The sequence below is a fragment of the Anser brachyrhynchus genome (assembly GCF_964034855.1).
Source record: "Anser brachyrhynchus genome assembly, chromosome: 9".
Taxonomy (NCBI): Eukaryota; Metazoa; Chordata; class Aves; order Anseriformes; family Anatidae; genus Anser; species Anser brachyrhynchus.
Window position 1 is genome coordinate 10,960,299 of NC_137703.1, and position 26,197 is coordinate 10,986,495.

General features: G+C 48.1%; 1 long non-coding RNA gene across 4 annotated transcripts; it reads left to right on the top strand.

The window, feature by feature from the left end:
• The first annotated feature begins 4,420 nt into the window (after nt 1-4,420).
• Nucleotides 4,421-25,872, top strand: LOC308199695. Of its 4 annotated transcripts, XR_013954874.1 has the most exons (5): nt 7,805-10,026; nt 10,331-10,558; nt 22,375-22,564; nt 24,181-24,256; nt 24,691-25,872. It is a non-coding gene; the product is annotated as an uncharacterized lncRNA (long non-coding RNA). The 4 variants fall into 4 exon arrangements; XR_013954875.1 differs by lacking the exon at nt 22,375-22,564; XR_013954872.1 differs by lacking the exon at nt 7,805-10,026 and adding an exon at nt 4,421-4,541 and having other exon boundaries at nt 22,375-25,872.
• Nucleotides 25,873-26,197: the final 325 nt, after the last annotated feature.

Genomic DNA, 26,197 nt, shown 5'->3' on the forward strand with positions numbered 1-26,197 from the left:
CAGTATGAATGCTGTGACTTTTTCCTCCTGAGTTTGTTTCCAACATTTCTTCTTCTATTTTTCAGTGTACCAGCCAGTCATCTCTTCCTGTTGGAACCAGATATCACCCTGATAGCCTTGGGGGTGAAGCCTGAATTGAAGTCATGATTTATCTGCTGTGTGATTTCCTTTTCTTCAGTGTTTGTCTTGAATAGTCCAGCAAACCTCAAATTTTCTTGCACGCCTCTTATTCCTGATCTGCTGTAGAAAATTTTGTAAGTTTAGCTTAATGACTTTATCTCTTTGCCCTTCATTTTCTCCCCAGCCCTCAGTTGCTTGTGACTGCTGTCTGCTGTATTCTTCTCCGTGAGCCCAAGCTGGAGTTCCTGGCAGGGACTCCTGTGATCCAATAATGTCATGTACCTGGCCTTTAGCAATACCACTTCTTGACACATTCTGCTTTCTAGAAGCAGGTTCATGCCCTGTGGTTGTTATATATATCCCTGTATCACAACAAAGGGCCCACAGAATGATGCAGCGGATAGGTGACCTGCCATGCTGACTCAACAAGTTTAATTGGACTTTAGTAACTTTCAGGATAATTAAAATCCCTCCTGTGCAATCTTTCCATGTTCTGGGTCACAGGGATTAAAACACAAGCCTACACATAGCTGGTGCAGACTTCTTGTTCTAATACTTTCTGAGCTCAGTGAGACACTTCTTCTGCACTGACTCAGAAGGAAAAGCACACTCTATTGAATCAGCACCACCACTTCCTTCCTTTGCAGCCGTGCCATTCACACACTTACCCTGCTCATCTTGAGACAACCAGCTAGAGCAGTCCTGAGGAAGAAAAAACAGAGGTGCAGAGAATATGTAGCAAAAAAAGGTATAGGGTAAAACACACTGGAGGGGGAAGGCAACCCTAATCCTATGCAGCTGATATCTGTGATTGCCATGCTCTTTATTAAGCAACGTAGGTTGGCTGAAATGAAAGTCACATGAAATGAAAGTGAGCTTAGCATCCTCCCAAGAGCTGATGAAACGCATCATGTCACGCTGCTAGGGCACAAGCAGTGGCTATGGGGGCTGCTGTGGAGAAAGGAACTTTGACCCAAGCAAAAGGGAGCAGCTGCTCTTACCAGGCTCTGCCACCTGATGACTCTTGCACCAGACACAGCCGCCTCAGGGTGATTGTCATGCCCGGTCACAACAACGCTGTGGTGAATAATTGATTTCCCTTCCCTGCTGCAAAACGCCTGGGCAGCAAGACCCATCCACCAGCTCAGCTCTGCCGGCAGGATAATTAAAAGGTCTCCCTTTTTAAAAGACCCACCATATTATCATGTCTGGCTGTGCTGGCCGAGGGAGCCTGGAGCAGCGCAATCCCACACGCCAGGACAGCGTGCAGAAGCAGTGCTGTTGGCTGGTGCATTTTGGTGGCTGAACATCCAGCTCTGTTGACTTCTGTTGCTTGTTGCTGGGGACTTTACATGCCCTCAGCTGTGATGGGAAATGGGGATCTACAACTCCAGATCTGTTTAGCCATGGCTGGTACAGGACATGAATCAGGGTCCCTGGTGCAGCCATTCAGCACCAGATTTCGTGCAGCCTGGTAGAGAACAGTAAAAAGGAATGCCAGACCCAACCACAAAGCTTCGCAAGCTCTTCAAGCTCCTGTTGTTGGAATATTGCATCTTTCCAGGAAGTGTTATGGGAGGGGATGAGTTTATAAAGCTGCAAGAATGGTTCAAGCCTGAGTGTCTTCACTTAGCCTCAAACTGATGGCACAGGCATGCGTGCGGTGTCCATTATCAGCATCACTAGCCAGGAACATTATCAGATTAGCTGTTTTTAGACAGGGAATGAAACCACCTACCCATCTCCCAGGGTAATAGAAGTGGCTGGGTTTACCTAGCACAGCTGGGTTTGAAACAGTCATCAGTGAACAAGTCCTTGAGCACACCAGTTCCCTGCTCACCGAATGGAGCCATGCTGCTCTGAGGCTATGCGGGACCTGCATGCTAGAGCAGACATAGGGAGGAAGGTTTCATTTCAAGCTAGAGGCATGGTAACAGGATTTGACTTTTACTTTTGCTGTTTCTTTACTATTTTTTCACCATTCTGATTTTTTTTTACTTTGTTTTTCTTCGTTTCACTAAACCTTGCAGAATCGTGCGAACCAGGGAGCTCAAAAGCTGGGTGAAATTTTTGCCCCAGGCTCACAACATGTAAGATGCGTTCGTGTGTGTGAGTATGCATGTCTTCATACGCACAGATGAGTCATTCTTATTCTTGCTCGTGTTATTTCCGGGAGGGGGAAGTGAGGTGGTTTGATCCAAGGTAGGGGAATGCAATGCATGGGCCTCTGGCATGGGGCAGTAGCACACAGAGGGGTTATGGCTCAGCAGAGGTGGGCTGGGGAGTGAACCTGCTGCCGCTTTCCTAGCAGGAGAGTGGGCAAAGCAGCCCTGTGCCCCAGTGCTGGGGCTGGTCAGAAAGCGGCAGGCGTGTCTGCTCTCCCTTCCCTCACTTTCTGTATGTCACTGTGGGCAGAGGCAAGGCTCAGAGAGGAAACCGCAAGTGGTCTGGGCTGCTGAGTCTCAACAAACAGCAGAATGGGCTCCAGGTGCAGCCTGCTTGCTTTCCGAAGAACCAGATGTATTTCTGCCTGTCCTGGGGAAGCATCACTGCTGGCACGTCTGCTGGAACATGCCATCTTCCCACCCCGTCTCCCATTCCCCCTCCACCACCTTCCCCGGTAGAGGCTGACCTTTTTTGTCTCCTTGTTGTCCCTTCCTATCAAACCTATCTGATGGCTGGCAGATTTAGGGCTGGAAAAAAGGTGCGCACCCAATAAAAACTGACCCAGATTGTCACCCATGATTTGTACTGAGCTCAAATGGGACCGTTCCTGCAGCTCTCAGTTGTTTAATTCAGTGTAAGATGAATTATTTTTAATCATCTCACTCCTTCTGGATGCTGGCTGGGGACAGTGTCGTCTATATTATCATATATTAAAATGGAACGGAGGTTGAAAATACACATCAGCAAAGCAAGCTGTTCCTGGGGTAATTTATGGCTCATCCAGTAGCAGAGACCAGCGAAAATCTTCCAGGAAGATGTGTCCTGCAGAGAAGGTAAGCCTGAGTCTGCAAGACCAAAGGGTACAGACAAGGTCTGGGATAAACTTTGTAGGCCAAGATCCATTGGTGCCGGCACCAAAGGAATCAGAGGAGGCCAGAAGCCGACCCAAATCTCTGGTTGTCAGTCATCTGAGAGAGCCCAGTGGTGGCCAGGGGAGGAAGAGAGGTGCTGCCAGGACAGCTTTTGGTGACGGTCCCCCAGCAGTGATTTTGTCACTCAGCCTCCCACGTGTGTCGGGTGCCTCTGCCTCGGGCACATGGGCCTTGCACCTCCGCGTTGCGTGCCACCCGTGTGGGCTGCCCGGCCCCACTCCTCTTGCCCCACGGGCTGGCAGGCATTACGACACATGTCGTGTGTGGAAACACTCCCCAGCGTTTGGGCAGATGTACTTCTTCTCATGTCTTCTGGGGCCTCGGTGACTCCTTCCTTCAGGAGACAGCGTTGTCTCCTCACACCGTCCTCCCCGATCCTGTCGTTCAGGACTTTGCAAAAGTCATAGTAAGCTTTGTTTTCCTGCTTGTTCCCGGACATCTCTTTAGAAATGTCACAAGCAGAGACATTCCCAAAGAGCTCTCAGGTATCAAGAAAGAAACTAAGTCAGTAAACAGCCTCCACTGGGCTCTGAGCAACATTGACTTCCCCGAAGAGGAAGATGAGGTTTTCCTTTGAGGCAGCTAATGGCTGTCTCTGCCTGCTGGGAGGAGGTGCAGGCTGGAGTTTCTTCTGGGTATGAGAGACACCAGTAAGATGAGTAATGCAAAAATCACCATTTGTTGAGGTTGAAGCAGTCACCTCAGTCTGAGGACAAACATCCCAGTTACATTTCTCTCTGCAGTACTGGGGAGCACTGGGATCCTCATGGTCACTGGTATGGTCAGTGGAGGCCCAGGACTGCTCCAGAGTCAGGCAGGGCCTCTGCAGTCATGATACCTGCAAGCCTAGGACCAACAGACCAAAGCCACTTGAAGACTTCCTCCAAAAACCTTTCCCAGAGCTGACCTCTCTCTGGAGTGCTGTCTGGGTGCCTCACCAGCACCACTGGGAGCTGCAGCATGGGGCAACTGGATGGTGCAGCACCCACGGGGAGGCACCCAAAACAGAGGAGAGCCTTCGGTGGGACTCACGTGCCGGCTTTGCTGCCTGCTATAGGGGCTTGCCAGAGAAGGGGGTGTTTCACCCGAGCTGTGGAGGCTTGGCAGGTAATAACTGGAGGCATGGGAACATTGATGCAACATGAGCTAGGAAGGTACATAAGGTCAGGACTTTTTAGAAGTCCTGCTTTGTTTTTTCAAGTGACTTACAGAAGATCTGCATTAGTGTGTAGATGGACACTAATGGCTTTGCAGACTTTCATGTCATTCTGGAAAGTCCTGTTTACTTTCATTTGGCTGGTGAAGCTTCTTCCAGGCACACAGGTAGGAGAAAGGAAATATTTTCATGGACTTATTTCCAAGTGGCATCGGCATGTGCCTTTACATGATTGACAGAGGAGATGCAGAACCCTGACATAGTGGGCTGCTGGTGATCAGAGATGTTCTGCTAATGCAGTAAACCATGGCTGTGATTTTTCTAGTCTTTGTGAGGGTTAAGGGGAGGTCAGTGCACATGGATGTGATAAGGACACTTGTGGTAGATGTTCTGAACAGCTGGAGAGCCTGGGCTGATGCAACTGCACAAGAGCAGGTAGTTGTGGATGCATAGTGTTCCTGCTCTGAGCCTAGGGCCATGGTAAGAAATGCACATGTTTGTGCATAAGGCCTTTATTACAATGACCTCACCCATATGTATGCATTTTAATCATGCCAGTGAATGCCGGCTGTGTTTATTTTTAATACAGCGCTTGTTTTGATGTTACAATTGTGATGGTGTGGATCTAATGTTGGTGACTCTTCATCTTAGGCCTTAAAATCCAGAGCTGAAAGTGAAAAGGCACTTTGCATTACTTTAAAATACAAAAGGGAATGTCCCTGGGCAAATTAGTCCTTCATTTCCATTCTAGACTGTAGTCAGCTGTCTGCTGCCTGGAGTCCACAGCACACAAGTAGCTCTGGAGGTCACCCGAGGTCCCTTCTCCTGCAGCCTCCCGCAGCCAGCTGATAGGTGGTGGAAAGGCAAACAGACTTTCGGGGGAATGTTCGCTTATACCCTGACCTTCAGTATGACCTCAAGGGTAAAACACAGTATTTGCAAGCCCTGTATTTTATTTAACATGCTGTTAATTCCCTCTTTCTTGCCCTGGATAGCTCCAAAAAAATCCCCAAGAGGAAAGAATATACTCTAATTCCCAGGTCTAGCAGGGCTTTCCATTAGCCATGGTGGTGGAGTACTTGTTACAGTAGCAGTTTCCACGAGCTTTTCATAGAGGAGAGGTGTTAAAAAGAAAATGAAAAAGAAAAAAGGTCACTGGAGATGTTGGCAGCCAGTCTGTGTGATGGAGCCCCAGGAAGACCAGGGATTTCTGACTTCAGCCTTGCTCTCTCCTGCATAGTGTTGCTGCTGGATCTGCAGAGATCTCACGGTTTTGTAATGCATGACGTGTGCTGGTGATAGACAGGCAAGCCAGCGAGCCAAAGGCAAGCTGCCAGCCTTCCCTTCACTTTGAATGCCCTTGGCTGTCCCGAGACTAGTTCCAAAACATTTAAATCGCTTAAGTGTGCAGTGATGTGTTTTAATTAATGCAGAAGAAGGGGGCAGTAAAATACAGGTCCCTTCAGTACTAATTTGGCCTCGCAGTTGAGGCACAGGTGCTAGAAAGCCAGCAGTGCCTGGATCTGCCTCTGCCTTACTGCAGCATGCACAGTGCTCAGCTTCCCCTGCCTCGGTGGGGCTGACAGTGCTGTCCTGCTACCAATAGGACAAGGTGTGCCATGGGGAAGGTGAGTTTAGTACACAGGCAGTCATGATACCTTCTTGGTGCTCTGTCTAGGAAACAAGCTCTGCAAAGCAGTTAGTTTATTATTAAAAAGCTGGACCTGGAGACAAAGGGCTTCCTGTGACACGCTTTGTGACAAGCTTTACGGTGGAGATTCCTCCAGAGTCCTCCATCCAAAGTGAAGCATCATACGAAGAGGTTCCTGCTCCCCTGCTCCCATCACGGCGTGGGTGGGTGGGAGGGGGGGGCACACAACCGTCACACAGTTACACAACTTGCCCAGGAAATGTGGCATCAAATCAGGGCTTCACTTGTGCAGTCCAGAGGTTCCCTCTTTCATCAGAAACAAACAAACAAACAAACAAACAAAACCACTTTTGCAGAGCTCTAAAGAAGGAGTATTTCTGGGTCCAGTATTTTCCCCACGAGCACTGTGGGGAAAAGCAACGTGGAAAACTTTCTGGGTCATAATTAATGTAAAAGAGAGCAGAAGGTTTTGGAATTTGCGATGACACATGGATTATTAGGGATTACGTGTTGGCTTGGTGAAGAGGCCCAGCTTCAGCATCTATGTCCTCACAACGATTCTTTAACAGAAGGGGCATACCGAGACTCGTCCAGGTGAATATATTGCCCACTGCAAGGCTGGCACTCCTTCTAAGGAAGTATTTTAAGCAATGGTTCAGCCTGCAAACTGGTCAGAAGATCTAGCATTAGCTGACCTGGCCAGCCGATCACCCAACCAAATTTGTAAATAAAAGGTCGAATTCTCAGACAGGTTGCAAACATCTAGGACATTTACTGTGAGAGCTTTCCCTTTAGAAAGCCACCCTAACTGGATCTTCTAAGCTCCTCAGATACCCAACATTTGAATGGCAGCTAGGAATGGCTTTGATTTTGTAGAAGTTTTATTGGGGAAATTTAAACAGCACCTGCAATTAGTCAGCATGAGTCTTACCAGAATGGTCAGTTCCTTAATTTAATGAGCACTCGAACAGTGATTCATTTCAAAGTGGAACTTGGTTATATTGCTGCAGAAAGAAGAAATGACAGAGGGGAACAAAGAGAATGAGGAAATAGTTGGTTTAGGCTGAAAACAGAGCAATATGTTCCTGGAAGTACACTTTCAGCCCCCGCGCTGGCCTGGCTCATGCTGCGGCAGGAATCCCTGCGTACAGGTGGACCGTCCTTCTTAGCAAGGTTCCTGTCTCTCCAGGCCAAAGCTCGGCCACGCTGCAGGTGCTGCCTAGCACTACCTGCCAGACTGTGCTCCAGAACCACACAAAGAGCATTTTCTATGCGTTCCCTTCTTCTGTGAAAGCACTCACAGGTTAAATACTTGCATAGAAATGTAATAATAATGATTAATGCATTCCTGCCCGAGCTCTGGCCATTCTTCTGACATAATCCGTCCTTCTTCGAGACCATAAAGCCTTTGCTCATGATGATGGGTGTTTGGTCCTGCAGCCTGACTGATGTCAGCAGGAGATGAAAGTGTTGCACCTCTTGCAAGGCGAAATCCACCCGTTCTTGACCAAGTGTATGCCTTCCAGAGTAATGAAAGAAGTGTAGCAACTAAGCCTGTAAGTAGGAGATCAAGCAGAGGAATGAGAAAGCATTCTCTGCCTGAGAAGAAGGCCTGGCAAAGCTCACGGTGGTGAAACCAAATGGAAATGTTGCAAACTTTCACCTAGAATAAACAATCCGAATCAGCTGGAAGCGCTTTCCATCGCTCTGGTTCCCAGGAACAGGGTTGCATCATTTTCTTGACACAAGGCTGCCAAAATCTGTAGTGACATACTAGAATCCTACTGATTAGCCAGGTTCTTGGCACGCTCGAGATTTATTTATCTATTTATTTATTTATTTATTTTTGTGAGAATCGCTGGTAGATTAAATACGGGAGGCAGGCAACACAAATACATATTTATTTGGGTGGAGGAGACTTTTGGCTTTAGGGTAGAATAATGCTTTGTGTTACGTGGCAGCTTTCTGTCAGAGGACCTCAGACATGAAATACCATTATTAACCTCCCAGCATTGTCTGTGGCAGATGAGACATGCTCCATTTCTCAGATGGGCAAAAACTGGCCAGAGATATTAAGCACTGGCTGCTCTCAGATCCCCTTGAGTCAATCCTGACTTGCTTCCCCATGGTTCTGAGGTCCCTGCTCTGTGTTTTTATATTAGCCTTTGAAAGCTGCCTGCAGCACTTGCAATTAGTAGGCACACTGGTGGAGGAGTTGGTGGCACACCAGGGTCAGAGCTCAGGAGCTCTGGCCTTCTAGCTGCTCTGCCGCTTGCTGGGTTATATTTGGAAGCAGGGACAGCATTCCTTAGTGTTTGCATTTCAGAATTATCTTACTTTGAGAAAATCCTTTTTATTCTTTTCTTCATAAATGTCTCCTTCTGTTTCACATCTGTTCTCTGAGCACCACGTAACCCATCAGTTTCGGTGGCTGTTTCATCCTTGCTGCTTGCCGCTTGTGGTGCACACACACCCAGCTCTGGAGCACCTCCTTCACCCACCTCATCTTCACCAGTTCTCCCACAGTGCCTACTTCTTCTTTTTACCCTTCACTGCCTGTGCCACCATCCTCCGGTTGTTCAAGGCAGCCTTTAAACACACTTCCTTTTTCTTTGAAACTCGAGCAACGCAAGAAGTGTGTGCTTGGTAAGAGTTACATGGCAATGGAGAGGTTTCCCTCTCGCTCTGCTCTTTCCTCAGTGTGGCTTCCTTTGGGAATCCTGCTCATAACTTCTTGCCGTTTGCAACAGGATCCCAGGAACTGAGCAGCAGTGAGACACATCTGGGGCTAAGCTGGAACTGGAAGCCAAGTGCAGACAGGCATACTGGAGTGGAGGGGAGGGAAGCGGAAAGCTCAGACATAGCTGGACATCCAGCAAGGCCTCGCAAAGCCAACTGGCAACACCATCTTCCAGGGGCTGTCTGAAATCACAGATAAGTTTGAATCAGAAGTTTCAATGCAAACACTCATGAACTTTGAGAAGGGTCAGGTCCAGACGGGCTCCAGCTGGACTCGAGACCCTGATAAGAGAGTTCCTCCCGTGGGCCTCGAGAACATCTGAATCCTCAGCAGCCACTCGGCTGACCTCTCCTTCCCAGGTCTCCGGGCTTTTTTACCCAGTTACTAGGTCATGAGCTTGCAGGAGACCCACCCACTTGGGCCTGTTGGTTTTCACTGGTTCAGGGACATTTTTCTTTCTTCAGGGAGCTCGGCAAAGCATTTTTTCTTGCAGGAGGGGAGGAGATTCAGCATGACTCAATGGTGTTTAAGAAACAGGGGAGACAAATGAGGAGATCCTAGAGGTACTTCCTTTCTGAATAGCTCAGAGATTAGTAACGCTTTGCTGTACCTGTAAATAGTTTGTGCACAGACACGAATGCCAACAACTTCTCTGGAAAGCTGCACCTCGCTAGCCCTTGTTTTCGAAGAGCGTTTGTGATTTTTCAGCAACCACCTAGCAAAGCCAAGAGAAAATAAAAAGATCCCTGACCTTTCACTGCTCTGATTTCCTAATCATTTGGACACCTTTAATCCTCGCCTCAGTCACAGGGCACTGTTGTGTAACACAGCCACAGTCCAGGAAGGGCCTGGCACAAGACAAATGCTGGACATGGAGCATCCTTGATGCAGAAAAAGAGCTGTGCAAGGGGTGCAAAGAGGAGAGCATGTCTGGGGGCTCACAACAGCATAAGCTGTATTTATGCAGTGCTTGGGGATCGGTCAAGGGATGGAAGGTTTTTGCCTGTCACCAAAGTGGCCGTGCAGAGTGGTCAGACAAGTTGGGCAGCGAACGCATGCACATTAATATTTGCTGTCACTGAGGTTGCAAAACAAAAGCAGACAGATCATTTCAGGACTTGGCCTCCTTATCTCCACCTACCACAGCCTATAAAGTTGCATAAGAAGACAGGACAGCATAGAAAGAAATTTGAGGTGGAAATCTGAAGCAGATGCAGCGACACTGAATGGCAAAACTCCCCCCACAGAGTGGGATTTTAAGGTAATGGCAAAGTAGTCCTGTGCATGTCTCAAACCCTGACTTCAGATCCTGCCCAACTTAGGCCAAAAGAAGTTAAAATTAAGGAGGCTTCTTTTGTGGTTTGTCAAACGCTCTGTGATTATGGACACTCCAAAAGCTCATTCTGCTGAAAGACTCGAGGATGTGCACCCTGCTGGAAAACTTCCTTGTTAAATGCACATAATTCCAGTATGCAAAAACTTAATGACTGACAAAAAGAAGAAGATGTTCCCCTTGTGGTTTGGTGGTGACAAAAGGGTTAATCATCTCTCGACGCTCCCGACAGGGTCACACTAAAGCCCATGGAGCAGCACGGTGGGGACAAGCCCTGCAGACACAGGGTCCCTGCAGAAATCCGGCGTGTGGCACAGGAGACAAAGGCACTCTGAAGTACTTTCTCTTGGAAACCCTGGCTTCATTTTCAAAAAGCAAAGAGATGTTGTTTGGGAGACACGAGCATCTGCTTCCTGACTTCTCGGTGCAGGGGACAAGCAACTCGCTGGTGTCTTGCCAGGTAAGCTGCAAACAACATTAGGTCATTGCAAACAGCTTTCCTTGGGCTCCATCAGTCAGATAAGGACCGTATCACTGGCATGATGTTTGTGATGCCGAGCTCTCCTTTGCTTAAGGAAGGCCAAATGTGAAGCTCATTAAGGAGAGAACCTGAGACGCCCTCCCTAGACCAGCAGCAGCTGACTTGCTGCCGTGGGCTGGTTTAATCTCCTATTAGCTCAGGTCAAAATGAGCTGCGTGGAGAAATATCTCTGTCACGACATGTCAGACCTGCAGAGCTGAGTCCCAAGTGCAAAAGCTGCTGGGGGCCACGGGGTGGTTCTGGCTCTGACTTCCCCGGGGGCTGATGATGTGTTAGTGGCTGCGGGCAGCCACGGCGTGCTCTGCAGCCTCCTGCGGGCTCAGCCTGCGGGAGACAGGCGTGTGGTACAGCCTCACCGGCTTCGGAGCAGGCCCTATTTAGAGGCCATTCAAACACGGTGGTGTCCAGGAAGACGTGTAGCACCTAATAGTGGTGTAGATTAAGAGGAGATTAAAAGAAAAGTTGTGATTCAGCCGTGATTTTCATGGCGAGGAATGATGCCATGGAAAACATCAAGGAAAATGAGATGGAATGGGCTGCCATTAGCAGATTGCTTTATTTGTGGCTATTGGGTATTGCTGTTGTGCCAAATCTTAAATTTATTGGGTGCTATGGATTTCTTCATTAAAATCATATTACTGAATTGTTGTTTGTTGCAATTTTCAGTGACCCTCTCCTTAGCTGTTTTTATTTTTGCTGTATGTGTGTGTATGACCCTGTAAAAACAGGCCGGTCTGTGCGGAGAAAGTACGTTTGTAGCCAAAAGTGTGCATTTTAAATGGCGTGACTGATTTTCTCTGAGTTCTCTCCTCTCTCTCCTCCATTTTGGCTTTGTGCTTCACCTCTCGGGCTGCACCGCCGTGGCTCCAAACCCTTCCCGTCCCAGTTATTAACGTTAAGCTGACAAGCTCTAAGCGAGGATTTTCAGGTGTCTTTATACAACTCGTGCTGGCTGCTAGGTGTTCCCAGGAGGCTGCAGATCCTGGAATCTTCCACCCTGGCAATATGCCCAGCCCATCGCAACTGCGACCTTACCAAGATCTCAGTACTGGGATTTTGCAGCTGTTCAGATCTCTCCAGATACCACAGCAAATGGTTTCTGCTCTCTGAGTCAGCCGGTTGCTGCACCCCAGCCCTTTAAGGTTTTCCCACTATTCCTTACCAGAGCCACCTTCAGAGCTGGTCTCCTTGGGATGGAGATGGAGCAATGAGTGGAGTTGGGCAACTGTGTCGCTTGCCTTAGTTTGCTAATGTCAAGGCTTTTGGCAAGCTAGTCCTCAGGAAGGCACACAGGAATGGCAGAACGGTGGAGAGCTGGGATCTCAGAGCTGATGATCAGATCAGCAGCCAGCTCTGGGCACTGGCTGTGTTGTTCAGAAATCAAATCAGCCCTCTTCTCTCAAGGTAATGAGATCAGTTATCTGATGCTGCTTGTATCCAAATTGCATTCAGATAGTTTTATGCTTCACAGGCTGCTGGATCACAGCGATAGTTATACAAAGCTGGTGATGGCTGCAGGACAGAAACAGCTCCCCTGAGCCCTGCTCCTTCACACCATGCTCTCCTCTGATGCACATTCATATGCTGGAGCACCCTACAGCAACAAGCACCCATAGAGTTCAGACTGTGGCTTGTCTGATCATATCAAGCCATCAAGATTTACAGTCTCCTCTCTCTTCTGAGCAGATGTAATAATAGCAAGAGCAGAGGTTCTCACCACAGTAAGGCAAAATTTCTTTTTCAATGACATGCCCATCATCAATCCCTACAAGAAGGTTTTTCAGTTCAGAAGCTCTCGAGTACATCCCATACCATATACTCTGTGCTGCTTTTTTGCATAACACTTCCTAGCTTGTCTGTACCTAGCCCTGGGCTCTGTCAGGTCTTTTCTGTCCTCGGGACAGATCTCTGAGAACTGCAGTATCGGTCTCAGGTGTTGCTCAGTTATAAGCAAGGAGGCAGGTTCATTATTAGGTTTCACATCTTGCATGAGGTGGGACCAAGAGGTTTGTGTTTGATTTAATGAATTTTTGCTGTGATTTGGAGCACTCAGAGAGCAGCCTGGCTGCCAAAGCAAGCTGAAACAGGCAACACTTGAGACATTCAGGTCAGGGAGCACGCTGTTAACCCATCTCAGCAGGTGTGATACCATCCTGCCACCATCCTGCACCCATCAGCTTGTAGTCCCTCCTTTTGACCCAGGGCCTCATGAGGCACAAAGCATCTCTCAGTGCAGAGAAAGCTCTGTGGTGAGACTTCCCCTGTGCTGACCTCCTGCAGGGTTTATGTGCCCGAGATCAGCAGTCTGTGCAGGGGCATGGGACCGTACCCGCTTGCAGGCAACATCTCCCAGCCACTGAGGTCCAGGGCAGAGGATGAAGAAGGGCTCATCCTTCAGCTCTTGGGTCTTCAGTTAGTCTTTCCTCCTGACTCCAAGCAAAAGGCTCTTTCCCGGAGCTGCTCCCCATGGTACTGGAATCTAAACAAACCTCCTAATTAGCTTTCGGACAAAATCAGGTTACTGGGTTCCCCCCACCACGCACACACACTTGGAGGACTGGGAGCGGAGGTTTTGGGGGAAGATAAGATGCTGCTCTGTCAATCAGAAACACCGTGAATAGCTTTTGTTATGCTTTTGTGAGGCTGTTAAGTATTTCTTGTCCCTTCTTATGACTCTTCACCATACCTTTCTGCTGATGGAAGGCACCTGGCTCTCTAGACTGCCATCCACAGACGAGCCGACGCACATGCACACACCTGCCTCAGACAGGATGAAAATGAGGCATGGCATCTATTGCCAAAGAAAGGTTTCTTCAGTACCAGAATTACTAAAACTTCCTTAAGATATGCAGGAGTGCTTCCAGATTGCAAAATGAAAATCGCTGCCCGGAATCCTGAATTCAAAGTAGGGAAATATCCCTTTAAAGAAACCCATTGGCAATATGACTAAAGGCCCTAAGGCCAAGTTGATCTTCAACACAACTCCACTGAGTCAAGAGAAATACACCAGGGATAAAGTTTGGCCTGATAGTGAAAACCACAGGCAAGTGAAAATGATTCCCACAATCAAGCTGATCTGAAAAATGCACTTAAATTTTGCCCTTAAAGGAATCATTTTCCTAACAATAATGGATAAAATGAAATGCTTGTCAAAATTATTACAAGCATATGGGGATGAGACGATCAACATTTTATGAATTATTTCCTTCAGCAGCAATATGTTTGCTTCATTCTTTAGCCATTCTTCTTTCTTTAATTCCAAAGCTTGTGACCTTCCTGCTGGCTCTTCTAGATTTACTACCTGCCCTGTTCATTCTTGGCTTGCTAGAGCCACACAGATGATGTGTTTTGGATGCTTAATCCCAGCTTTGCCACTGTGTTAATGTGGCATTTTGTTGAGTATTTTTCGGGCCAGTATCCTTCGAGTCCATCTCTACTAGTTCATCAATACTTGAACTGACCCCCAGGCAATGCTAAGGGTAAGTATCTGATACTATCTCCCAGGACTGAGTTCTTGGTTCTCAGCTTAACACCTTACAAGGATACCTAAGCGAAGATGCTGTTTAGAATGAAGACAAAACTTTCTCAGAAAGCTGTTTTGGAATGTGGGACTTGCTTCCCAAGAGAGGAGAATGAATGACCACAGAATTAATCTCTTTCAAAGCTCTGTCCAAAACTCATTTGTTGTGTTTAACTTGTTCTCAGCAAGAACTAAACACACGCTCAGAAACAAAGAGTGGAAAACTCAACTGTAGTTGTTCACAAAGGCAAACAAAACCCAAACAGGAGCAACTTGCCAGTGTGCTGAAAAGGTCGCTACCAAAACAAAACAAAACAAAACAAAAACTTCTATAAAATAATTATTTTTTTTCACTTAAAGTACTGAAAAGAGAAAAAAAAAAAAAGAGAGAGAGAAAGGAGAATATACAGTGTCTTTTTTTGGATGTTTATCAGCTTGGGAGGGGTTACCAAGAACTCCAAGGCTTTTTCATTGGCTTTTTCACCCTCTTGTACCTTCCAAGAGGCATCAGGCCATCTGAATTACATTCCTCTTCCTCAGTTATGTAGTTCTCAGTCCCAGAATTCATGGTTGTGAGGGAGGGCTGGAGACTCCTGCCTGATCCCCAGCACTTCAGGTATTCACAGATATCGCTCCCGCACCTCTGTGTTTAACTCATGTTTGGCAAAGTACAACATGATCTAAATCAGGCATCCCAGGAGGGCAGCCAGCTTGGATTTGAAGGCATCACGAAATGTGAATCCTATCCTGGACCTGGAATTCTTCCCAAAGATTAAGCATCTTCACTGATAAAATGCATGCTACTTTCTTACTTGAAATTACCAAGCCGTAGTGTGCTTGTCATGGGGCTGAAGACCCCTTTCCTCCAGCATCGCTTCCTGAAGGTGCTTGCACACTGTCATAACATCACCTCTCACTTTGCTTTTGAATAAATTTAGCAGATTGAACTCCTCAAGTCTCTAAACTTCCTTTTCAAAATGCAGAGACCAACAATAACAGGGAAAATACTTGTCTGGTTAAGACTGGTTGGAAGCAGACCTGGTCCATACTGCAGTTGACCGTTCTTCTGTTCATCCATCTGGAGCTCCTGGGAGGCCCCTTAGCCCCAGCATCACACTGGAAACACAGGTTGGGCTGCTTGTCCTCAGCATCCTTTCCCAAATCCTGGCCTTGCTTTCCAAAATATGGATTCTCCCTCTGTGCAGGTTGACTTGTGTCCCTTGCTCCTCCACACGGGGCTGTCACACTGCCCAGTGACCTGGATCTCTCCACACCGCTGCCCCGGCCTCTTCGTCGGTTGCTGCTCTGCCTGTCTGGTGTCACTTGCAGGTTTTGGCAGCCCTCGTTGTGGCTCACCTTCCACGTGTTGATAAAAGCATTGAAAATTATTCGATGCCCTATCAGTCCCTGAGGCTCTCCTCTGGTGATGTGTCCTGGGACTGCTCATTTGCAAGGTCTTTAACCTCACTGGTCCCTAAGCCACAGAACATGCATGCTATTGATGTTGGATATCCTTACTTGTTACTAGAAAGTGCTAACTCAATCACCTTGCCAAAATCTGTCACATCCACGGAGCTGCTTTTCCCAACCCAACTTTTAACCTCTCCAGAGAATGCAGAGTTGTTTGAAAAGCTTAGTTTTGATGTGAAAAGGCTGAGTCAACTTCCATGAATAATAGCCACAGCTTTTAACTCTGCTCAGCTCTGTTCCCCAGCAGCTTTTCCACCATGTTGTCTACAACTGGTTTCATGCTATTGTGTACTACAGTTTTGCTTTACAACCTGTTTGTGCCCTTGTGATTTGGAAGATGCTGTGTTCCACTCTCCCATCATCCATCCTAAGTGAGCCAGGTAAGGTCTGAAATGGGCAGAAATGCTCCAGCGTGATGCAGCTGCTGTTTACAAGCAGAGGTGGGGGGGTCTGCGCTCGGAATAGTGTGGGAATTTTCCTTTTTCCTTTTTTAACCACTTTTACTCCTCATCAAGTGCTTTCAGACCCAGCCTCAGGCTCAATTTATTTTTGAAAGGCCATTTATAGCCGCCGTGTCTTAAAACAAAAACAAAAACAAAAAAGAAAAAAAGAAAAAGGCTGCTGATCTTATTTTTAAAGAAGAAACCACGCACACGCTGGCTCTGTAGCAGTTTGCTCACTTCTTGGTGTCCCACAAGATCCTCCCTGCCGTGATAGCAGCGTATCGCCCCGCTCCCCTTACCGAGCTTATATAACAGCGCGGGGTGGAGGCTCTGCTGCTTTCGAGGCTGAAGCACGGCGAGCAACAGCTTCACAAAATTACCAGAGCTGGGAGTGGCCCGCTTTGGAGTAACCCACCTGAACTTCCAACTTGTTGCACCCTTCGGTTCGGTAGTTCTTGTGTTCACAAACATCTGTAATGGGTGCTGGAGAAATGTTTCTTAAGCAACCATCTGCCTGCATCCAAGCACCCAGATTTTCCTTTTGGCTCTGATTTGGTGCTTCTTCCTGTTAGTTTTCCTTTCCAGCTGTGCTGATAATGCAGCACTTTAAATCAGCAGCCTCTCCTCTTGAATTTGTAAGCATTTACTGAGCTGTTGTTTGGTTAAGGGACCAGACAGAGACGTACACCAAACAGGAAGGGATATGGTGGGTTTGTGGTCAGAGCACAAGGCTCTGAATCAGGAAATGATCAGAATCAACTTCGAGAGATGGGTCCAACCCGCAAAGCTCAGTTCTGCATCTGCTTCTGCACCGAGCTCCGAGTACCCTGGTATTTAGGCTGATTTTGTTTGTGGCTGCTGCGTGGGGCTCACCTCTTCTTTCCCTGGATTTCCGCAAAGGAAGCGTTTATTAAAGGCAGATCGCCAGATTGCAAGGAGGCTCAGTGCAAAATTATCTAACCGAGTACCTTCCTGGTGGTGAAACAGTTTGGACCCTGTGGACATCACTTGCCTTGCAGGTGTTGGGGGAACTTTCCCAGCTTGTCTCCCTAGACGTGCTGTGCACACACAGCCTTAGCTCATCCCCGAGCTGGAGGGAGGCAGCCCCAAAGCCGACGGCATCCCTCTTCTCTGAGCTACCCGTGTGCATCGAGCCGCAGCTATCTGCGAGGAGCAATAACAAATTCCATCCCCGCTGAACAGCACCACAAATGATGTACAATATCTGATTCCCAGATGGCAATGTTAAGAACAGAAGGCAACATGTCTGGGAAAGTACCTGGGGCATACCTGAACAATAGAAATAATAGAGATGTAAGAAGAAGATAGATCTTTTCTTTTTTTTTTTTTTTTCTGATATATGCATGCCTTGTGATCACTCAGGAAACAAACAAACACCTTTTTTTTTTTTTTTTTTTTTTTGTCAAGCAGGAAACAGCCTGAATGAATAGAAACACTGTCAGAGGTCTAGAGTAAAAGACTTGAAATAGGTGAAAGGTTGGTAGCATGAGCAACGTGCCAGGCTTGTCTGCTCCCGATGTCTGTGTTGTGCATCACGTGAACACATAAATCCTTGGAATCCCTCACCATTTGTTTGGATACCAGCAGGTTGAGTGTGCATCTACCTCGCCGGTGACTTGAAGGATTATTCTTATAAGACAGACTCCCCCTGCTAGGCTGCTTGCACGCTTGGGAATACACGAGGCTTGGGATGGGTATTTATGCACAGGTTTTATTCTAGGCCCACTGAGGAAAAGGACTTAGGAAACAGGACTGACATGAGGAAGAAGTGGCTGCCTTTTCTCAGATGTTCCAGCAGCTGAACATCCTGCAGAACTGTGAAGTCAGTGAGTGTTTTCCGAGATACCAGTGCAAACAGCAGTGAGTTGGGGATACCACCCCGATGAGCAGCAGGCAGCTTCATGCAAGCGCACCAGCTCTGCCTCTCCAGTCTCGCCCCGCCTGCATTTGTTCCTCCTTTGCCTGATGGCACATCTCCCCCACACAATGGCATGTAAAATCTAATCTCTACTGAAAGCTCTGCAGGGCAGGAACTCACACATTCAGATCCAAATAGGCTACTCATGCCTTTTTAATTTCACTGGATCAGAATAACAACAGCAAGGAAATAAAGTAACAGCCAAAGAATCAAGTCAGCGCAGTGAAACAGGTCCCTTCCCTGCCTTACGAGTTACATCCACACCACCCCAATGCTAGCGGGAAGTCTTCTAGTCACAATCAGTAAATCTTTCCCTTTTAAGCATCCCAGAAAGCTCTCAGCCACCAAGCAGTGGCCACTGATGTCCACTAATTCCCAAAGGCACACGGACCAGCACCACGCTGAGAAGCATCCGAGGGCACGAGGGGGCCGGGGAGTCCCTCTGTGCCTGCCCATGGTCTGGGAAGAGCGAGCCTGGGGTTGGTGCACTCCCACGCACATCTGCACCCCGGGCTGGCACGATGCTGATCTCCCCAGACATCAATCCTGCTGCCATCTGGATGACAGATCTTGCACAAGAGCCGTGCCATTACATAAGGCCGGGGCTGTTTACAACTTCCCGCCCAGCACACGCCCGCCGTGTGCTAATCAGAGCGGTTCGTAGTCAGTCCTGGAGTAAACAAACGCGGCTTCACCAGAAAACACGGCACCACACCTCTTCACTCCAGGTGTGCGTTTTGGCCCACTATCTGTTTCTGCATAGTGATTAGGGACTGGTATTTAAGACAATTTCTTAACAGGACCTGGGATCGGTGGTTTATCTCCTCATTAGCTTGGTAATGTCATTAATTAAGGTTATGTCAACGGACATGATGCCACAGCAGATGGGTGTTATCAGCGGCAACAGCCTTCCAGGGTTTGTGTTCGCAGCCTGCCTACCGCGATGCGCCATTAGCATCCTGCCCAAGGTGGGGACCTGCCCTTTCCCCAAGCTGCTGCTGAGAGCCCTCTCCGCAGTCAAAGCGTCTTGAGGCAGGCTCCAGAAATCCCCTCAAAAGTCCCTGTGCTCCCAAACCGTCTCAGAGTGGGGAACCATGAGCACGGGGGGAGTTACGGAGGGGTGAGGAATGGACACGGGGGCTGTGTCCTCTACCTTGCCCACCCTGCCAGCGGTGCTCCCAATGGTGTGTGCCCCAGGCAGGCAGCAAAAGCAGCCTTGTGGCCTCTTCCTTTGTCCTCCTGCTCCTGGGGCTGGGCTTCCTCATGGTCCTATGCAGCAAGATTAATGCCCTAAGCGCCCCGGAACCACTTCTGAAGGGCAGGGATGGTCCCGGTGGTGCTGCACAGCCCGCAGGGCCTCGGGCCGCGGTGCTGATCCTGGTGGAGGAATGGTGCTGTCGTCACCTCCTTCCTCCTCCTTTTGCACCTAACGCGGCTGCTCGTTCGGCTGGCTCTGCATTTCCAGCCGAGAAAATTAGCACGTTAGTGAGAGATGTGGTGGACTCTGTCCCGTGGCGTTAACAGCAGGGCTGGGTACTTCAGAGCAAACCGGCTGGCAGGGCTGGCAGAAGCTGGGCCCAGGCCTGCAAGTAGGGCAGTCGTGATGTTAGATTTAAAGCAGGCATGTCACGAAATCCATGAACCTGTGAATTGTCAGGCTTCAGAAGAGAAAAGCCAGTGAGTTTAGCCTGCTCACTCACACGATACTCTTAGAGGTAGCAGGAAAGTGTGAAGACCTTTTGGAAACCTTCTTCTTTCTCCTCTTCTACTCCAGAGGATGTAAGGTTAAGTCAAACAAGGGGTCCAAGTCCTGCCCTGGTCCTGTACAGAAGCCCCAACATACCCCAAAGCCTCGGTGCACTTTAAATACACGTCAACAGTAGCATGTGCTGGCCAGCAGCGATTTTAACAGCGGTCCTTCAAATGAATGCAGTTTTAGTTGTTTTCCCCGGTTGTTTGAGGTCACTGTTCCCCCGCCCTTGTTAATAAAGATGTGATTAATGACTTTTGGCAAAGAAGCCACCTGAAAGAGCCAATGCTTTAGGAAAAGCAAAACCAGTTTTCAGGTATTTTCTTTAAGGTTCATCTCAGAAACACACAAACACATTTCAAAGCGTTCGTAAGACACACTTGACACCCCCTTTGCCCTGTCTCCACCCCCGGCAGACACACTGCCATTCATAACCCACGTAATTATTTTCCATCTACCTGGAAGGGAGCACGGGGAGCAGGGTGGGCAGCGCAGAGCCGTGCTCGCCACGCTTCCCCAGGCGGCAGCAGTGGCTTTGTGCTTGATCTCCCCGCACTGAGCAGCACCTGAAACTCCTGGGTGAGGCCCCAGAGTCCCTCTTTAAATAAATCGCAGTGGTAAGGGAAAAAGAGAACGATTAGAATCGTGTCCTCTGAGAGTGCTGGGCTCACGTTTTCAAGCTTTTTTTTTCTGTGAATGGTGAGGCTCGGAAATGCAGGCGGTTAAACACAGGGACGGCACAAGGTGAGGGTTTCACAGCCAGGCCCAGGGCACCAGAGTGGGGCCTTGAGGGAAAGCACCAAAAATTGGGATGCTGGTGAGAAGTGCAGTACAAATTTAACAATTAAAGGAGCACTGCCTCCACTAAGCACACACTTCTAGACGGGCCATGGCTCATACAAAAGCTTCACATAGCTTAGATTTCCCAACAGGCGCTTCAACCTTCATGTCGGTGAGGTTTAGCCTGCACCACGGGGGCCAAAAGGGATGTCTGGGAAGGGGTGGCTGCTGCCTGAGGATGGGGATGCACAGAGCCAGCGATGCTCCTGAAGGCTCGTACACTAGGTTTTAATCAGTGCTGTGAATTAGCACCACAAGAGCTAGGACCAAAGCAGAGATGCTTGTGTCTCAGCCCATGAGGGTGCAAGACACCTGTGCCACAAAGATCGCACCAGCCCCTTTGCCAAGCTCTGAGGCTACGAGCCCACCTGTCTGAGGCATTACATGCACTGTGTGCTCTCATCATCTGCAGCATCTGGATGGAGAGCTGGGGATGGCTCTCGGGTGCCTCGGTCCAGGCACAGGAACCCCACGTGCCTCTTGTCGTGCTCCATGGGGCCACTTGTGCAGCTTTGCATGGGGAAGCGGTGTCTGCAGCATGAAACATGCTGCGCCCACGGCAGCACGTGGAGCTTGGCAGGACCGGTGTTTTTGCAGCTGCAGGAAACTGTACCGGGGAGAGCCAGTTTGAATGGATCTCTGACATTTTATAATCCCTTGGAAAGAAAGGAGCGAGTGCTCCAGTGCGAGCTTGTTTCCAAAGCTGAAGCAAATCCTTTAAGTTAGCAGGACACTCTGTGTAGAGAAGAGAATTTCCCGTTGCTGTGTGCTTTCCCCTGCAGGCACCGAAGTGGCTTAAAGCACCGCTAAACCCCAGGCAAGCAGGAGCAGTGTCTGCAGGCTTGCCACTGGGGTTCTGGACTGGCCCAGTCTAAGCAAATGGTGAACTGGCAGTGCTCACAAGAAGATCCTGATCCATGTGCTGAAGCTTCCCCAAAATTGCTGTGGGTGGCTCTAATTATAACCTGTGTCCTACCGCCTCCCCTTCCTGCGAGTAGGAAGGAGCCCAGCTTTCTTGTTACACTAGCCGCCTGCCCGTTACCAGGTCAAGATTGCTGGTGGGATAAGGACTTTCCATTTGCTTGCAGCACTGATGTCCTACTTGGCAGCACGCGCCTCATTCCTTCAGCCCTACAAAGGGAAGAGCCCCGAGCAAGGCAGGTTTGCAGCTGGCTTAGCAACACGGCTGCTCTGCATTCCTGTAAATTTCCAGGTTCAAGTGCAGTTTGTTCTTCTCTGTTGACAAGCCAAGTGGACATCTCAGTCCCCTTCATCCTGCTGCAGAGCCTTTGGGAAGGATGATGGGGCCTGGGAGAAGCAGCAGCTCCGGAGCTGGGTGCAGTGCTGCAGCAAGGCAGGTGGTTAAGTGATGGAGAGGAGATGACCAGGAGCCATGCCATCCACCCACCTGCAGACTTCCAAAGCAAGAGAGAAGCTTGCTCTTGAGGTTTGAGGTGAAGAGGTAAGTACTGGTGTAGATCCAAGTCCCCAGGGCTAGCCTGATTTATTTGGCAGTCCAGACAGTCCATACTTCCAGCCTTGGATGTGTTGACTCTATTTTTATTTATTTTTATTTTTTAAACATATGCCTCATTCTTGGGTTCCCGTTACTTTATTCCAAGTGAGGCTGGTGTTTCTTCATTGTTTTCTCCCATGCATGATTGACATTAGCAGGAAGGAAACCTGGAAACTATAGGAACTGTTCTCTGCACTGAGGGAAGGTGCCTCGTATTCTTCTGAACCTGACCCCATTGTTTGCTGCTGCACCCACAGGCACGTTCTCTGCTGTGCACTGCAAGGATCAGGGCATCCTCACCCAGGTTCGGGCAACGGTCACCAGCAGGACTGCAGGGCTGGCCCCATTCCCATTCAAGTCAGCATGAGTTTCACACCTGGTTTGACTGGGAGCAGAATCAGGTCCCTCATTCAACTATATAAATAGAAAGATTTGATTTCAGCGCAGGTGGGTATCAAGTTGCTCTGATGCTTTTCCCTGATTTCATTAGCGAGGCGATTTGTGTTACAAGGAAAACTTGTTCTGAAGCTGTCATTATTTACCTGAAATGCATCTGCACTTTGAAGTAGGCTCTGGAAACACAAACAGAATGAAATTGTCCATAAAGTAGAGGTGGAGAGGCTTTTTCTGAGGTTTGAGACTGTTGGGTTCCCTCTGTGCTGGAATGCAAAACGAATGCCCTAAATTTAATCACGCACCAGGCTTTTTTTGCATTCATGACTCGAGAATGAATTCAGTCGTAAAAAGAAATGCAACTGACACATTTGGCATGCAAAACAACCATTGTTTTTGTCAGGGGGTTTCACGTGCACGTGTGTATGTGTTTATCTGTAAAACAGCTCAAGAGCATTCATGGAAGACTTGAGCAGTGGAAACACTGGCTGCAGCTCTCCAGAAGAAGTCAGCATCCAGCCGTGGTCGTTGGTCTCCCTACAGATCCTCCAGATCCTGCTCCAGGGATTGACCTGGCCAGATCCGGTCTAAAATCACAGAAGAACACAGTGATCCCAGACTAATAACTGAAATAATTTAATAACTAATTCGCAGGCCACTAAGTTCCATGAGCTCAGACTTGGTGCGTGCACCTTGTTTTGCTGTGCCGCTTTCTTCCCAAATGAATGGTGCAATAAAAGTAGCAGCAGCTTAGTGCTGAGTGCCTAAAAAAAGGTGTTTGTTTCCATCGCAGCGCTTAGCTCATTGTTCCTGCCACTTGTCCTGTTGACTGCCTCCTCAGGAAGGCCACGCTCCCGGCAGCCAGGAGCTCCTGCCTGCTCCCTGCTGCTCCGCCGCCAGGTTCCTAAATTCAAGCTTTTTGTTTCCAGTGTCTCCTTCTCCCTGTGGGAAAAAAGAGGTGATTTCTTACTTGTCTCACAGTGGTCTTTTGGTGACTTTTAGAGCTTTTGAAAGCTGCTTATGGTTCCTCAGACGGTACCAGAGGAACACACCGGTATAACTGGCAAGAGACACAGGGATTCTGGTGTGCAAGCTGTCATGAATGTGACTTTCCTGAGATGTGCAATAAATTACACCACCCCACATCTTCTGGCCACTGAAGGCTTAGCTGAAATTCCCTTGCGTGCTACGCTTGAATGAAAACACCAGCAGGGTCTGGTATGACACCATTTACACCTGAATCATTTGGGACAATCTTGTGAAGAATGGGCTCTCCCAGAGATGGAGGTTTGCTTTCCACTTCACTTCTTCCCCTGGTGCTGCGGTTTTCCCCAGAGGGACACAGGCAGGAACAAACCCCTGGGGGCTGCCGGCTTTCCAGGCAGGGTCCTGCCTCTCCTGCCTCCCGCAGGCTCCTGTCGAAGAGCGAGAGTTGAGTCAGTCTCCATGCTCCGCTTCAGTTGTGTGTGGCTTCCTGAAAGCAAGCATTGAGATATGCAGCCCGATTTGTTTTTTTTTTTTATTGTTGTTGTTGTGTGTTTTTTTTTTTTTTTTTTTTAATTTGCCCACCAGATCCGGAACTGAAACCATCAATTCATTTCACTGAAGATCTTGTTCTTGACTCAAATCAGCAGTAGCTTCCTCAGCTAACACCAGGTTTCTCCCCACAGAATCAGTTGTCCCGGCTCCTGTGGGCCTGAAGGTACCTGTTTTGTGGTATGAGAGAGTTTTGTTATTCAGAACAAGGTAAGAAACTTCCCTAGACACTCAGTACCCATCTTTATGTCCCTTCTTGGAGACCCATTAACCCCGTAGCCATGTGCCAAGGTGGAAGACGGGAGGGCTGAGAGCAGGAAAAATGGGGAAGATCCACCTGAAATCATCATTTCCCATCCTGACTCCCAGGATGATCAACAAATGACTCCCACAGTCTCCAACCATTTCAATTTCAGATATACTTTCCAGACCGTGTTGCTATCCCCTTCCACAACCCCAGCTTGTGTCTGTCCATGGGCTGCATTCCCGAGAGCACCAGGAAGGGGTGGACACCACAGGGGGATGCCACGGGAAGGGAAGGAGCTCTGCTCTGCATTGGTCTTGTTGTGCTATGTGAAACAGTGATGGTGCTGCCCCGAGCTCGAGCAACACGAACTCTCAGTACCTGTTCTCATATCTTTCAGAGCTGTATCAAATTCCACCAAGATCAACGGAGTTTTCACACTGGCAACCATGAGTTTTGGATTCGTTTTTCTGAGATTTAAATTTTAGGAACAGGCAGGAAATTATCCACTAGGAAATCTGTTCCAATCACCCCTTTTAATGGCAGATGCTTTGGAAATGATTACGTGCTGTGTAAAGAAATATGGCCTTCTGAATTTATTCAGGCTAATTCTGAGCAAACCCAAATCTCTTTTATACTGTTCAGGCTGTGCAGAGTCTTAATGTACACAGAAATTAATTTCCAACCAACTTAACTCGCTTTTGTTCTGCCAGAACAATAGAAAAACCTGGATCTACACCATATTTTGTATTTGCTGGTCAAGAGTGTGTTTTCCTTTAACTACTGCAGTTAGAGCGATAGAGCGAGTATTAGAGTGATAGGCAGATAGAGGGATTCCCTAGGGTGGATGTAGTGATGGCTTTATTCAATGTGATTTATCCCCCCTCTTATAAAGGAATAAGCCCCATACGTATAAACACCTCTATAGCATTACAATTCCATGCCCAGTAGGGAAGTTTCCTGCTTTCCCACACACAGGCACAGGCTTACAATAAACACTGAGGCCCAGATCAGCAAGCTTCTCTTTGCTTCCTACCGTGGGATGAGTTCAAAAGAAAGTAGTGGGACAGATGATTCAACTCTGATAAAAATGTGAGTTGTGACGGCCTTGACAAACTTCTTTTACCTTCCATTTGCTGCTATTTCATGCTATTCGCTACACACCTTCATGGGTTTCCAGCATCCCCAGGCTCAGTACCAACCCCATTGCTGCCGAAGGGTCTGTGTGCTGCTGGAACGTGGACTTGTCACCAAAATCACCCTCCCTGCCTTCCTGAACCCGAACGTGCATTTATGGCTGGCTTCAATAAGGAGAGCTCCAGCACATGGTTAAAATAAGGTACCTGCTCCAGTTCCCAACCACAAAACAGATATTCACCATGTGAACCACGGTGCCGCTCAGTCAAAACAACTCAAAATAAAAGCACTGCCTACTAACAGTGAGAAGGATTTGTTTGGTATAAATTACTTGGCAAATAACCCTGCACCTCAGATACATTTCAGAAAACCGTGACCTATTTCTGGATGACTTATCACACCCGTGTGTGACAAAATTCCTCCAATAAATTAGTTGTGATGAATGATTTCAATGTTTATTATTATTATTATTGTTACTATTATTATTATTATTATTATTATTATAACCTCCTTTGGCCACCTTAAATGTTCTGAGACAAGATGAAAGTACTGAAACTTCTAATACCTCCCTGCAGAGCCGCTATTGTAGGAGTGAAAAAGAGAAGAATGGATCAGTTTTTAGTAAAACCCATGGTTTATGTAAAGCGTCTGATTCAAAACCTATTTTCTGTGTAGCTTTTTCTTGTAGACTAAAATAGTAGGCTGCATTCAAACTAGACTTTGAGCTCAGTGAAAAGGAAATGCTGATGAAAATCACGACTCAAACACCC